Genomic DNA, 14,844 nt, shown 5'->3' with positions numbered 1-14,844 from the left:
CATCACAAGTTCTGCACCGGACAAAAGTGGTATTAATAGTTAGCTGCAACTGTGAACTATGTTTTTACTTTGTTAATTGATAACGAGCCCTGGATATTGTCCCTCCCAAATCAGTACCTGCAAAAGGCAATCTACAATTGCATTGAACATGTTTCTGAATCCTAGGTTCAGGCACAATTGTATGTGTGCATGTATCATCTGGGAGCACTATGTGTACCTACAGTAAGTATAAAAACATATGTGTGCATTTCATTCCATGCAGTCATTGAATATTTGGGTACATGCACAATATATTTTTGACAAGGCTATCTCAAGTGTGCAAGAGCAAACCACAGATGCTGAAACTAACAAAACATCAGAACCATACCATATAAGCCCACATCAAATTTCATCCCCTAAATTTTACAGTCTCCATGTATACCCTACTCCCACTTGTTAACAACACCTATCAACTATCTACAATAAGACTATAATTTGATAATTCCTTTTCTTTTGTAAGGGTATACATATGTATTAAAGTATACTCAAATGTTCAACTAAAGATGGACCCTTGCCCTCAAAAAATATATATATAGATAGATATATATGAGTTTAATATATTGTAATAAGTTTCTCCTTTTTACTAAAGTGCCTATTGTATATTGTACTTTCTTTGTTGTTTCTAAATATTTCTGTTAAATTCTATGTAAAACTGACACTGTATCTGTCAATGTTGTTCTTATTTTATTGGAGATTTTCTCCCCGGGCCTCCGCTGAAAATGGGCTCACACCCAGATGGACTATCCCAGTCAACAAATGTAAAATAAATAAAAATAAATAAATAAAATATGTAAAATAAGTACTGCGCAACAGGGAAAAAAGAAAGTGTAATGCTGACCAACATGGTAAACTGAGAGACTACCTTGGTAAAAATTTCAACAAAAAGGACACTTAGAATGATTGTGAATAATGAAAAATATATTTTCATTGTTTAATTTGGGGGGTGTATAATGAAGAAATATATATCTGCAGTCTTTAATTTGGAGAGGCATAAACTACTGACTTTATAAAATTTATGATGTGATTTTCAGATGCCAGTGTGTACCAAGTTTTCTAAGGTTATATATCTAAGCTGAGACTTATTACTGATAAAAGATTAATAGGTATTTGTGGTCCACTTCTTTCCTGGAGACCCCATCATTGGTATGACATTTTATGAACCTTCAACAGTATCTGTGAAAAGAAATTGAAGCAACTAATCTGTACTTATTTGGGGGTCAAACAGTCTTATATTGTATGCCCAGACAGTATACAAGCCATCCTTGTTAGATGGTGCTCTACTTAATCCATCGTTTACTGTTTTTAAAATGAACTTGAAAGACAGAATAGTAATGAAAATATGAAGTACCTAAATATGAAATACTTCTTTTCAAAAGTATATTGATGGAACAAATATTAAGTACTGCGAGCCATACATTAACTGTAGGGGCTGTTTTGAAATATATATCATATTTTTTTGGGGGAATTATAGAAATTGTCACATATTATCTCTTTTGCGGCATGGTTTTGAGTTGGTTGTGCTTATCTAGTCTTGTAACATTTTATGAAATTGCTGGCCTACTTGTAAAGTTGCATTTGTCAGGCTATTGTTTATATTTGAATGCAACAAACAGGTGCTTCATTTTGTGTCACATACAGTCTGCAGTAATGATTGGTTGATAATCGTGGATGTAAATCCTTACATTTCTTACTGGATATTAAACTGGCATTTTTGTAGAAAGAAATGGGCAGCAATTCAACAATATATTTTTGATTAAGCTGGAGTTAGTAATGATATCCTATATGGATGTTTATTATGTTGAGGATTTTTCAGTTATTTATTCTCATCTTTTTCTATAATTTGAAGGTATTTTATTTAGTAAAATTACTTGTGGTTGAACCTATGCATACTTACAACTCCTGATGTTTTTAACATTTTGGAAATAATTCTGATATATTAAACTGCTACATAAATAATAGTTTATTTATACATACTGTAAAATGGAGTTACACTCTGTGAAGACCATCACTCAATTATCTCTTCTATATTATGCAAGTATCATTGACAAGTATTACTGTAATAAAGGGTCAAAGTACATTTATAATATAGAGTACTATGATCCAGTCTCCAGTTGTAACCAGCTTATTATGTCTTTGAGACATGTATGCAAAAAATTAACCTCAAGAGCTAAGTTCAATAGGATTATCTTGACATTTCTGTTGGTGACACATAACCAAAGTCTGTGATCAGTAAGGCAATCATAATTCTTTGTATTGCATGGAACTTTATCTGTTCCATGTACAATCAGTTATAGAAAAAAAGTGCAGGAGTGTGTTTATCAGCTTTGGAATCAGGCAAACCCCTTGACAAGCACTATGAAACAGATTGCAGACCTCACAACTTCTTTATTTAAGAATTTTGGACAGATCCAAAATAATGTGTGGGGGATAATGGATCAAAATCAGTTTTAAATATTGCTCTAATTCCCTTAAAAAGTTAATAAAACAACAGGTTTTGCATTAACATGAAACTCTGATGCCTGATATTTCTGCCTGTAATCCTCAGTACTTTACTAGAAAAGCCAACATTTTGGAAGGGACATGGCAAAAATATAAGTTAAAATCAGGAATGGCTAGTAATTAGAATTACAACAGCCAGAAGTAAAGTACTGCTCTGGCGGTAGGTAAAACAGTTTTTAAAAGTTGTTAGACATTTCATTCTGCAGCACTTTCTGCCTGGAAATATGGGAGAGTGAAGTTCTAATAGCTTTTAAAAGTTGTTCGATGTTTCATTCTGCAACACTTTAAAAGTTGGTTCACCTTCTGCTGCTGCTGTTCTTTGGCCAGCACAATCCATTGCTAGTCCTTAGTGTGAGGCTCATGCTTAACACTGCTTAAAGTGTCCTTAACAAACTTTTGTTAAGCACCCCAAGCATACCTCTCAACTGTCCCTGATTTTCAGGGATGTCCCTGATTTTGACTCAAGTTTTAGCTCTGTCCCTCTTAATCCCTCCTAAAACTAACGATTTTTGGAGGAAAGGTGGTGAATTACACTTAATGAATAATGACAATAATTAAGAGTTATAGATTTCTTTTACTTCAGAAAATGTGTATTAATTCATATGCTTTGATTCTGTCAGTGTTTCAAGTTAATAGCACTAATATTTTAAAAGTGTCCCTGATTGTCCCTGAGTTTTTCTTGACTTGTCCCTGATTTTGTTGAAATTTGTCCCCGATTGGTTGAGAGGTCTGACCCCAAGCTAGGGTTGTCACCTTTTCAAATGTCCAGAGTGTGGCATTTTAAGATAAATGTGTGATTTTGCATGACAAACCATTTTTACAACTAGTATAAAGGAGTGCACTTCACTTTTTTTTGCCAAAATAAAAGCTAAGTCATGAAGAATTTGATTTGTATATGTTGTTTCATATTATAGCAGTATGTTTAAGATATAAACATCTTATTCAATTATTAAAGGTATGTTAGAAAATATTTTTATCTTAAATTCTCAGGGCATTTGCTATTTTTCATATTTTTGGCAGAACACAACTGCCCAAATAGGAACTGTCCTGTGCAAAGAGGGACAGGGGTTATCCCTACCTTAAGCTCTGTTAAGATGAGGTCTTGCACTAGAGGTCATGCTTAACAAGTTTACTTTTCGTGATTTTGGAGCATAATCATTGTGCTTCTTGCACTATAAACTAGCTGACATTTAAAACTAGTAAGACACAAATAATCTTTACAGTATTAAGGAGTTTGAGACTACTGCTGTGAACAATAAATTGTTATCATGTGTCAATATTAGTAAAAACATATAAATTCATTATAGATTACCAAATGTATCTAATTTTATGTTCATACAGCACAATTTATAACATGTTCCTGCAGTTACAATATTAATGGATGCTTATATAGTATAGGCTATCAGTTAGTTAGGGGTTATGTGTCGACAACATAAGAGATTACTGCATTCAGTGTTTATACCAGTAGCAATATCAGAATATTAACCTTGTGCTGGTGTTCCTGTGTCATTTGTGCTGTGGCATTTTTTAATATTTGAGGTATAGTTGGTGCTGAATAGGATTTTTGAGGGTTTTAAGTAAGGCAGATATGATGTTGCTCTGTACTCTTGCATTATTTAACTGTTGGTATAGCTTGAATATACTGTACTGTGTAACAAAGTGTTGCAGACAAGATACAGGATCATTTTTTCATTCTCCAATTGATGCCATTTCTCCAAAGACATATGACAATGACGTTAGCGTATTAATTGGAATAAGAGGACAACACCCCCAAATGTGTCATATATGTACCCCCTACAAAAATGCTTATATTGATAATTCTTGCATTTAATTAATGTTGAGGTCATTGTTTTCCCTGAGTTGTTTGTGGACATGATATGTATCCCTATGTTTTTCTGATCCGAATCCATGTGAAAGATATAAAAAAATACACAATGATGTATTTAGATCATAATTTAATGTACATTTATATTTAGTCATCAGAAACATTAGAGCTGCATAGCATGATTCAAGCTGCTAGAAAACTCTATACATGAGATAGGTATATCCTGTAATAGAGTTGGATACAGGAGTGTATTTGCTAAGAGTTATATGTATGAGTATGAAATACTATTTTTGCACATAATTCTGGGTCTGTCAGGTGTTCCTAAAGATTTGCATAAGTAAAGGTGATTCTGAAGGGCAAAATAACTGTGCCTGCAACATATGCAGGGAAAACACAGAAGACAGATACCTTTGTGTGTAATTACAGAGGGCATTTTTTATCATAATTGTTAGCAAATGCCAAACAAGCTGTGATGCCCACCACTGCTACCAATATGTGATGGGCACCACTATGTGTCATCCCCACACTGGGCCAGTAATCGAGGAACCTGAGTCCTCACCACTGACACTGGGAGGCACGTGCACTTGGAATACAAATGGATGCATTCAGTATTTCCAGATCCAGACCTCTCTGCATCAAGTACAATTTCCCTTAAGAGCACACAGGGAACACACTCAGCCCGGGGTCTGGATGTCTCTATATCTGTCTCCCTCCAGGTACCCAATAAGACTCCCCCTGGTATAGCTGTAGGGTTAGGTCCTCAGCTGAGTGTCCAAGCCAAGTCCTCCAATACCCTCTCTGTAAACACAGTGCTTCATGTCCCTGCCCCAAGTAGCTGACACACACTCTTTTTTAATTTTCACACACACACACACACACACACACACACACACACACACACACACACACACACACACACACACACCTGGGAATCGCTGCCACAGGTTTACTAGCTATGTTCCTTCTGCCCAGACTATAAGGTAGATTCACTGCCACCAGACACTCTACAATCAGCTACTCTAAGTCCCTTAACAAAGGGTGCCCAGTTATACTTTATAATATTAATATTAATACAAATGGTAGTAGTTCACCAAGATGGCTAGGCCTTCTGGAGTGGCCCACACAGTGACACCAAATAAATATAAGTACTCTCAAAAGTTAGATACTCTCTACAAGAACCAGCCATAAAAAAAGTATTAAATATATTTAATAATAAGTAATAAAAGTACATGAAAATACTGAATATATATTCACAGTAAACCACAGAGTTCAAATCGCAGAAAATATTGAAAATTACATCGAAATACAGACTCAGATAATTAAAGAAAAACAATATCTAAGCTAAGCTTCACTATATTCCTGACTGACTCTAAAATAATTTTACTGTTCCCTAGTAACTTACTTACTTGGGCAAGGCAAGATGAAATACATGAGCAGTCTTTCTAGTTAGGCCACAAACAGAATACTCTATATTCTGAGATTACTCCCAGTAAAATATAATATCCAAGATGACTTGCTGAATGACCTCATCTGGTTACCTGACTCTAGGTTCCCACAATATCTCCTTTAGAAGTTTGAGACAGGACTTTAGAAGACTGCTACAATACACATTTAGAACTTTTATGGCAATTCCTGGAGCCATAAACATATACAACACTTCCCCCTTCTTTACAAAAACTAACAGATAATGGCTGCACAGACCTACTCTCTCCAGGCCTTCTCAGCACTGTGTGGTGCTATTTAATGATTTGCCATCTCATTTGCATTTCCCTTATTCTTCTTAAAATAATTCAGCTGGTTAACCATTGCTATGTCAGTGTCCTTTACTGAAACTTATACATTTAACTCAGTTACCATAATACATGCACATTTCACTTCATTTCAGCAGCATGCACTTTTGATACATTCTAACACAATTAACACAAAGCTCACAAATACATTTTCAGCACTAACATTTGTACAGATCAGATTGATATACTAATGACATGAGATTATTTATAAAATTCCAGCTAGCTGTGCTGGCACAAGTCTTACATCCACTGCCTTACTTCTTCTTGGCATGGCTGGCAGTACCTCCTATTGTCACACAAGCCTCTCCCAAAGTGATAGGAACATCCAGTGGAATAAAACCAGAAACCTAATTAGAAATAAATAGTAGCCCCAAAAAGTCTATAAAGCCTTAAGCCTACTGATCCAAGACAGAACAAAACCCATAGAGAACACAGAAAGTGCTCCTGGGCTCCTCTAAAATGAAATGAGGTGACTGGATTACACTAACAGTGCCAGTATTTGAGAAAGATAAAATAGGAGATGCTCCTGCCTGTAAAAATATAATCACAAATAAAAATCTACTTAAGTCTGTGAAGTATCCCACACAAAGTCTGTGTCTTTCAGCTTTTCCCGGTTAGGGGTCACCACAGCGGAACTCCGGTCCGCTAATGATTGGTAGTTGATTTTTATGTACCGATTTACCAAATCTGACACAAAGTACTGAAAATATTTTGTGAACCCTGGCAGGGGACAGATTAATGAATATCACTTTACTTAACGTGGGCATGTCTACAAATACAGATGAAAGAGTATTCAAGGAATTCCTAATATTAAAATAATTAAAGTGCTGATCAAATATAACAAGCTGATTTCCAGAGAGAGTTCACTGCCTGTCTTTTGGCAGCAAGCAATTGATAAGGTATACTAAGGAACTGTCGATATCTAACGCTATGCATGTGATATCTGACTCACAAAAACAGTTGGACAGGCTAAGAAAGTGTGCTCTTCAAACAAAGACAAGTATGATTTCTTTTTAAAGACAAAATTGCATATGGTGGTTATATAGTAAGAATATGTGTTACAAGCCAGGGGGAAAAAGCAATTAATCTTGCAATTGGAACAGAGGATTAGGGATCTATTAGCGAGCTGTTTTCAGAGGTCCAGAATTTGATTCCGCCAGAATCCATTGCTCAGCTGGAGACACTGAGCAAGTCATTTAACCAGATCTCGCTCCCAGGCTGAGTCTGAAATAGATTCATCAAGATCAGTTCTCTCCCCAGTTAAGAAATATGTATAAGTAACATAAATACATATAAATAACATAAAAATAAAGTTTGGCTTCAGAATGTGTTACCAGTTATATCCTGCACAGGACAGGTAAACAATGTTCAAAAGTTTTGAATGAACTTCATTCTGGGTTTAAATCAACTAAATGAGTTGCTACAGGATGAATCCTTTACAGAAAGAGATAGAGGACTATAAATGCGCCTGTTAGGAAATTAAAAAATAAGAATCTCCCTTCTAAACATCTTACAGATATCCCTTTTGTAAAAGGTACTCAGGCACCCTTGTTTGGTTTTGCTTATCAGGTTGGCTTGTGAGGCTTTGACATGGATGCAGTGCTGTTCTTTCACATATACTACATAATGGTACAGAGAAATTGACTGTACTTGCATCAAAATTACAGACTAAAATGATGTTTAAATGAGTATAGAGGCCCTCAGTCTAATCTTTGGAGTAAAGAAATGTAGCAAATATCTATACAGAAAAAAAGTTCTTAATTATAGATTTATGACCATTAGCAGACCGGAGTTCCGCTGTGGCGACCCCTAACCGGGAAAAGCCGAAAGACTCACACACACACACACACACACACACACACACACACACATACTAACCATCTGCATCACAAAAATAGGGATAGCCACAGAGACTGCTAAGAGGTTACAACACTGGATTCCATCCCAGGGTAATCTTTGTATGACAGTGAAATATAATGGAACCAAGCAGTATGACAGCATTGAGATGACACAACTAGAGTACAAAAGTCCAAAGGAACCAACAAGCATAGATCCTATGGTGATGCACCACACATTAGCTGTTATACAAGGATCCTATGGTGATGCACTACACATTCGCTGTTATGCATGGATCCCATGGTGATGCACTACAGATTAACTGTTATGCATGTATCCCATGGTGATGCACTACACATTGAGGTGCCACAACTAGAATACAAAAGTCCAAAGGAACCAGCAAGCATAGATCCCATGGTGATGCACCACACATTCGCTGTTATGCCAGGATCCCATGGTGATGCACTACACATTAGCTGTTATGCATGGATCCCATGGTGATGCGCTACAGATTAGCTGTTATGCATGGATCCCATGGTGATGCACTACACATTAGTTGTTATGCATGGATCCCATGCTGATGCACTACACATTAGCTGTTATGCATGGATCCTATGGTGATGCACTACACAGTAGCTGTTATGCATTTGCCTTTTAGCAGTGTTCTTATATGGTTAGTGAAACCATATGTGATCCATTTTTGTTACAACTCATTAGTCATAAAAGGATGGTATATGGATCATAGTTGCTTATGTCCAACCTTTTCTCATAGGAAGTTTATTATGTGGTTACAAAGAGATAATTCCATCAACATTAAATTCTATGGCACTGGAATTTACACACAAGGAGAACTTAGGGGTGGTAACAATGAAGTCCATATTCTGAAGTTTGATAGGGAGGGCTGGCACTGGTAAGGAAGCTGAAGAACTAGCAGCAAAAAGCTATACTGGATGTGAAATCCTCCAAGATATGCACCCTGAAGTACCCACAGTTCCATGTGAATAGCGATCTGTGCCATGTCAACATATCCATAGCTACTCTTAGGTCTTTTAATGGAGTCCTCATTTCTAACTTCAGCTGACACACACTCATCATGGCCTAAGATAATATGTACACAATCAATGGTATGTAAAAAAGTAATATCAGTTTTAAAGATAATGTTTACAATACATGGGTTTTCCAGACAGATTATTAAGGACAATGGCTCATGTTACAACAAAGGAATTCAAAACACTTATGATGTAAAATGGCATCAGGCATTCAGTGCCTGCTTTCACACTACTACGAAGCCACATATGAGATACACATAATACACGTATACTAATATTAAAGGACCACTATGGATAAATGATGAAAAGCATATATTTTATCATGCCATGAATTACTGCATCTCCCAAAGCTCCCTGCAACAAAGTAAGTACTCATTCCTAATTTTATTTTTTTAATCCTTAGACAGGTCATCAGTAAAACTAGATGTTCACAGGGAATGGCACAAGATGAAGTTTCACAAATGTATGACACACATCTGATGAGTTTTATCACAAGACAGCAAGTATTGCCATGGAACATGAAGCACTTAGCAAAGAGTATATCACCAATATGTGATAAACTGGCAAAACTGTTTTCAGGACTGAGGCTATTACGTACACTGCTGGTATTGGATATGGCACTCAACCGGTTAAGAACTGCTTACCATCTAGATATTGTAAAAATCAATTGAGTTTGAAGGACACATTTGACTAACTAGATGGTAATATGGAAATGCTGGGTTAATGGCAAAGCAAATCAATACCAGATGGGAGATTGGCCAGATCACAAAATGCAAAAGGATAACCATGTGCATTTCCAGAGAGAAGTGATTCACCAGTAGTACATACAAACAGTGATAACGAACAAAATCATGAATACTCAAACATGTTGCACAACAACCAGGATGAGGATGTTGGTGCCAAACAACCATCAGAAGAATAAGCTCACCCAATGGCCATACTGAGGTCACTGCTCCAAGTCCAGTCAGACTACAGAGGCACTGCCCTTAGCATCTGGAAACTTTCTTAGAGGGTACACTTATGAAATGGAGTGCACCATGCTTAAAAAAGAAATTGCATAGTTATTAAAATAAGTATCAAGCATTATTATTACTATTGTTAACATTAAGAAATATTACAAAATGTTTTATTTATGATGGATGCACCATTTGGAAAAAAAATTGATGCATAATATACTTCACTGTGTTCAAGATGAATTATTCAAAGGCCATAAGAATACAATGTCAGCAAAAACCTAGACAGAAAATGAATCTGGAAATGTATAAGAAGTATGTCATATTAAGTAATAGGTCCACTGCTGGGTTACATTTATTTTTTCTTCTACATTAAAAGGGAGAATGGGATGTTTGGTAAGCATATGAAGCACTCATCCATGCACATGTTCCTAGCTAAGACCACCATGGTACCCTGCAGTGGCAATTGAAGCAATACTTGTGTATGTACTGACACGTTGTAAGTGGTGTACTGCTTCAGCTCTCACTCGTTGTCTTGGTTACTCTGATCACAGTGTTATTTTTATTGCTCAGAGAGAGTTCTTCCCCCTTGGGTCCCATCTGAAAGTGAGCCTCACCCAGTATGGTTAACTCAATTAAAGTATAAATAATCGATTTATAAACATTTACCCTGAATTAGAGCTTAAAATGTTCACTTGTGCCATTAATTAATAATACAGAATAAAATAAAATCTAGCACTTGCATAGAACATCACTGGCATGTAAGAAGTATCCCCCTGTACTGTAATGCAATGTGGTACACACCAAACTGAAGGATGCAGTTTAATTTGATGAAATGTTCTGTTTTATGGAGTAAGGTAGTCTGTCATGTTGCTCACTGAAGGAATTAAGGACAGTGCACCTAATGATACCTTATTAACTTGAATTATATATATATATATATATATATATATATATATATATACACACACAAGTGCTGACACACCAAAGTAACTTATAAAAATGTCATGTGCTGTCACTACTATCGTCGCATGCAGGCAGGTCATGGTTCATATACACCATTAACTTAAACTGTAATCTCTAGGTCTGGATAACTGATTGCTAGTTTGGTGGCATTAGTATGTTGAAGACGATGGTGTCCTTCTGTGAACGAGAATATGTTGGATGCTTATTATCTTCTATTACCATGTTTCATTGGAATAGCAACGCTAGCCTACAATGCCTACAAAATACTCATGGTGCAGGGTTTAGGAGAAAATAACTGAGAATACATTGGAAAGTCTTAACAAAATGTCAGATGGAATGGGGCAGAGAAGTACATCAGACAACATAATTTAAAAACAGTTCATAGTATCAAGTGCATATGCTTACATGCTTCTTTATGCAGAACATTTCTAGAAATATATCTGTTCAGTCCAAAGTCAGGACGTACATTTCAGTGTACTTCAGTTGCCTGGAGCTGTGGATCAATATCAAAATGAAATCAGTAGAGAACAACATGAAAAATAACAATGTACTTTAAGCAGCAGACATAACTTGTCTGGGTGATAGCAGCTGGTTGAGGCATTAGAAGAGATTGTACTCAGAGCGGCATTACTAGATTTAGAGTCAGTTTATCCAACACTGAGAACCCATGTCCAATTATGTTTTTAGTCTTTGAAAAGTACTTGTACAGGTAAGTTTACCTCCACTCTGTGTAAGTAACTAATATAAAGCAACATAATCACTTCACATGCAAAACAGCAGTATTAAAACATGAGGACTATATAGAAACATATTATGTCAACAGGCTGGTTTGACATCTCTGCTGTACTTTATTATTGCCATGGATCATGTGGAGGATATTTCTGGGCATAGTAATGAAGGGGCACACATTACAGAAAGTGCAGTCAAATAGTGTAATTGTGCAGCAAGAAAGAACTGAAGTGTAAACTGTGGATAAGAGCACAGGCTAGAAGCTTGTTAGTTCCAGAAATAACTGTGGGCAGATAAAAGCACCCTCGTACTTCACAGGAAACATATCCTGTAGGTATAGGATTATTTTACAGCAGTTGTAAGGCTGATAAAGAGGTAGGTGAAAATGTCAAAGCAAAAAGCATGCTGCAGATGTTAGTACCTTACTATTAAACAGAATGCTTTGTTTTCTTACAAAAATTTCTGGCTGAAAGCAGCATCCAAACCAAACAGGGAGTAAATGTTTAGCTAAATGATGATTATACAGCTCCAAAATAAGTTGTCAAACTGTATGCAGTAACTACTGGTTTTGACCTATTTGCCATTATTTTTAAAAAGTCTCTTGGTAATAATTTCATTGTCAACCTATCTGCCTTTGAAGAGCTGAAGTTCGGAAAAACTTTGATATCCCTAAGGAATCAAGAGAATTATTACAACAGCTATGTTGTCACAGAAATACAGAGCTCTTTTTTCTTTTTAAATTAATTTTTCTTTCTGATTGCAGGCAACATCTGCATTTCATGCAAGTTTACCAGTAAGCAGAAAACAATGCAGACGTACTACCATAGACACGATAAAATCTGTGATTTAATAAAACTCTTAAAAGACAAAACAAATGAAGAGAACGTAGGATTAGCACTTTTGGTAAAACCTTCGTCAGATCCTTTATTCACTCTCATCATGAAAATCACAGTTTCAGATTTATGGCTCTAATGAAGCTGAATGAAAGCCGAAAGGGGAGGTGACATGAGAAACAGAACTGAGGTGGAAGAGACCAAATGGATTATGGAACTGAGAGCAGATAAACCACCGGGCTTTAATGGAATGGTACCTCTAAAACCCATTCTGAAAGAACGGAGCATAAACATAGAAAGTGGAAACAGGAAGAGGGAATAAGCAGAACTTATTCCTGCTACTTGTAACTTTGGATGACTACCACCAGAGGGACCTGTCTCCATTAGCATGGAAGAGGAACCGCCCCTGAACAGCTTGATTGGTTGAACACTGTTTAAAAGTTTTGCCTTGATGAGAGTGAATAAAGGATCTGAAGAAGGTTTTACCGAAAGCGCTTATCCTATGTTCTCTTTGTTTGTTTTGTCTTTTGAGAGTTTTATTAAATCACAGATTTTAACATGTTTATGGTGGTACATCTGTGTTGTTTTTTTACTTTGGTTCTTTTTTGGCAAGACTACCTTCAGCAGTGTGTACTTATTTTTTGTTTCAGTTTACCAGTAAGCTGTAGGTGCACAAGAGAGGAGGTGTGCAGGAAATGTATGGTATACAGGGCCAGTCCTGCCCTAAATAACCATCTGCACATCATCAGAGGGAGAGGAAAGCTGTGAAAGATATTTTGTAAGAGTAACACATGATTAAGTGGCAGAATCTTAGCTTATACATACTGAAAACCATGAGAACTCCTCTAACAAGAAATTGGTTGATGTGTGGCAGGATTTTCTGGGTAAAACAAGACTTGAGAAATGGACTTTGAGACAGATAAACAGCTAATGTCACTGTGCTGCATGAGGCTTAATGGGAACAGATATTTACATTTCAGTGGCATGAAGAAAGAGTAGCAAGGCAATGAAACATAAGAGCATATCATCGAAACTTCAGTATTTCCATTTTCTTGGAACTTCTGGTTAAATTCGGAATTCAGAATGACCCAGGTACCACTTAAAAGAAACAGAAAAACAGATTCATGGAAATAAGAGTTGTGGATTAGATCTATCATTTGAAATGCTTTGTAGTTTTTAAAAGTCACTTTTTGATCTTGTCAGTTTATGTGCATGTATGTGTGTGTGTGTGTGTGTGTGTATGGTGTGTGTATATACACACACACACCACACACACACACACACACACAGTTTCACTGTGGAAACACTAGGAGTAGGAGAAATTCCACAAGTTTCAGTAGCTTGCAGGAAAAATAAGGCAAATGGCATAATACTGAACACTTTTCTCCACAGGAAATCATTGCTGGTATGATTTCTTATTGTGTGCCCACAATTATTCACTATTTAGCAAGATTTCTCTCTTCTTCCAGTTGGTGCATCTGTGGAATTAGTAAATATAATTTTTTTTTTTTTTGTTTTGTTTTTATTTTTTTTTGGTGGGGGGTATGGGGTTTTCCTCCAGGCAAAAAAACAAGAAAAAGGGATTTTCTGCCCTTTTGATTTTAGGGAATTTTTTTTTTCATTGTTTTGGAAGATCGACTTTCAGGAATTTGGAGTTTCATGGTTTCATGGTGGAACCCACGCGCACACATACATATATATATATATATATATATATATATATATATATATATATATATATATATTATATATATATATAAACTATGAAACTAGTGATAAAGAGAGAGAGGGAGAGAGATGATATATATAGTATATATGCACACACACATATACATATTTTGTGTGTGTGTGATATATATATATATATATATATATATATATATATATATATATATGTATATGTATATATTTATGGTATCAGTTATTTTTGCTGACTGTTTTTATTTGACCTGTGAATCATCTGATTGTTTTTGCTAATTTTCAGGTTGCCAAACCCCTTAATTTTGTGCAATAATGTGTGACAGTGGGGTATAGTGATTTTTCACTTTTTCCCATTGCTGTGTAATCACAAAAATGGTATATATAAGTAACAGAGATATGGGGGAGGCACAGCCACCCACATTGAAAGTGCATAGGGCCTTGTTCCTTGAAAAAAAATAATGTTTTTTGTTTTGTTTGTTTTTTATTTTATGATCATATGCATTCATGGAAAGTGGTTGATGTTTTGCCATTTGACAATAGTTTATTTTGACTTTTGCCAATAGAGTCATGTATAAAGAGAAAGAGAAAGAAAAAGAGATTAGTACTGAGACTGACAATTGATGG

The 14,844-nt window shown here is 35.9% G+C and overlaps 1 long non-coding RNA gene across 1 annotated transcript in view; it reads left to right on the top strand.

Moving 5' to 3' along the window:
• The window catches only part of LOC122801820, a 1,348,510-nt gene that overhangs the window by 474,571 nt on the left and 859,095 nt on the right, over positions 1–14,844 (top strand). The window lies entirely within an intron of this gene.

The sequence above is a fragment of the Protopterus annectens genome, chromosome 5.part0 (genome assembly GCF_019279795.1).
Source record: "Protopterus annectens isolate FY-2018-M chromosome 5.part0, PAN1.0, whole genome shotgun sequence".
NCBI classification, from domain to species: domain Eukaryota; kingdom Metazoa; phylum Chordata; order Ceratodontiformes; family Protopteridae; genus Protopterus; species Protopterus annectens.
This window is presented reverse-complemented; position numbering and strand designations above follow the sequence as displayed.